The sequence below is a fragment of the Schistocerca serialis genome, chromosome 3 (genome assembly GCF_023864345.2).
Source record: "Schistocerca serialis cubense isolate TAMUIC-IGC-003099 chromosome 3, iqSchSeri2.2, whole genome shotgun sequence".
Classification (NCBI taxonomy): domain Eukaryota; kingdom Metazoa; phylum Arthropoda; class Insecta; order Orthoptera; family Acrididae; genus Schistocerca; species Schistocerca serialis.
Window position 1 is genome coordinate 1,012,877,325 of NC_064640.1, and position 2,284 is coordinate 1,012,879,608.

A 2,284-nucleotide genomic window follows, 5' to 3' on the forward strand; every position below is an offset into this window, starting at 1 on the left:
TTACATCAACTGCGGAGGGTCTACGGAGAGGTGAAGTTATCATAGTAGGAGAGCCATCGTTGAGTATCACTAGGTTATTATCTTCGATAACGCTTATCAAGGTCCTGCCGTTCCTGTCTGTCACGTCTCCTCCCCACGCTACATGGTGGGCATTCACGTCTCCAGCTACGATAAAGGGAGGACGAAGCTGACTTATTAATTGTCTCCAGTCATCTTCCACGATACTTTGGTGGGGAGCGTTATACAACGAGACAACTGTAAAGGTTTTGTGGGCAGTTCGTATCTCCACAGCAACTAATTCAAGGTTGGTGACAGGTACGTGTAACGGGTGTGGTCGATGCGGCAGCGAAGTTTTTACCAGTATAGCTACTGTAGGGAAGCAGCCTACTCACACTGTAGTAAATTCACATCAGTTTCCATTGTGTGCCAGCCAGTCTGCTGTAACTAGCTCTGACGTCATAAATGTTGCGCAATACCTTAAAAATCAAGCAAATGACCTAAAACTTTTCTAGCAGGTCAAATATAATACTAAACTAATGTGTGTTAAATATCAGTTCGATAACTTCAGCCATTTTCGAAATTTGGACGTTTTTCTGAAAAAATCATTGGCGCAACAGAAAAGAGCTAGAGACTTCAAAATTTATATTTAGATTCATCTTTCATAATGATTTAATAAAAACAGTACTTTGGATTTCACAAATTAAGATTTTAGTGGAAATTCATGATTTTGTGGTTTTCATCTCAAAACTGAAGGAAGCAAGATAGATTAAGTAAGCTAATCAATAAGGCTAGGATGTTTAGATTTAAATAGGTTGGAGGTCCGCTATGACTATGAAGATGTGAAAAGTTTCTTTTGAATACCTATAAAATTATAGCGATAGCGGATCTCAAAAGGGCCAGTTCAGAGCTCATCTACTGCGTGCAGTATAATTAAATTAATTCTCTCGCCCAGAATATTTAACTTAGCCATGTCAAAATTTTATTATCAATACTTACCTGCGTGCTGAATGCACGTTTAAATTAAGAGCTTCATCGGCCATCAGCCAAAGAAGCTATAAATTATTATGTAACTTGAAGTGGTGCGTTACTAGCCCAGCGGCTAGTCGAGAGAGCCGAAAAGATCAGGCGTTCCCTTCGTCGTACGCACCGCAGCTTTATATATAAGGACGCTGCGCGAGGAAGAAGGGCCCCAGTTCTCTCCAAGCGCTGAATGACACGCTGTGTCGGGAGCCGCATCGCATCAGTGTCACTGCTACAAACAGCCTCGGGTGCCGTATTAAGTTACTAGAGATACGCGGAACCATGAAAACATTTTATGTGAAGTGTTAATTCTGGAATGATTTTCATTATCTAGCTTCAGTTTGCGTATTGTCGTATTTTCACGTGCCGTCGCGGGACAGACATTCTACCAAATATTTAGCGTGGCGTTTGATGAAATATTTTCATCAAATTATGGCGAGCATTCTTTTTAACATTTAATTCGGACATTTATAGTTGCATCAGCGCATTAGACTCTGAACTGCTCTGTTAGTTAGGTTGTAGGGATACTTGTGTTTTTTATCAGTGAATTTCAGAATATACTCAACTATTTTGGAAAACCGTTTTTGATTAGAAATCCCGGACAATCTCCTAATTCCTCAGAGCTATAAGCTGCAGCTATAAGGGTATCTCAATTGAAGTGGGCACTAGGATCTCTAGTTACTGGCTCCATGTTTTATTAAATCACTTTCTGGGTGCCAAGAAGTAAATAGAGAGCCAGTGTTGAGAACGGCGAAAGACAGCATTAACAACATTCTAAAAGCCAGAAACTGAGTCAACTTGCAAGCGTTTATCCAGCAATCAGATTTAGTTTATTTTTCTACAAACTCACCCGCCGCCCCACACTACGCCGCCCCACCCATCAAGACGGTCTTCCCTTACTATAGAATAATTTTGAAAGCGAACAGTTCGTTCGAATTTGAACCAAGTTTCACATAACAGAACGATATCAGGCTGACTTACAAACAGTTCTCGTTGCAAGCTTTCTCTATTAGAATTAGCCGATCTCGCATTCCACTGCAATACTTTTAAAGCCGCCATAATTTAGGGAGAGAGAGATTGAAATATGCCAGTAACGAGGTGCCGGATATCGGAATTGTTCATAGCACTATTTTGTCTCATGTTTTGCATGACCATATCAATCACATTTATTATCTTATCTATAAGTTCAGCATGACCTTGAGGCTGTCGTTGATTCGGCGCTTGTGGGGTTGCTAATCTGTGAGCAGCAGGCTGGTATGGATTT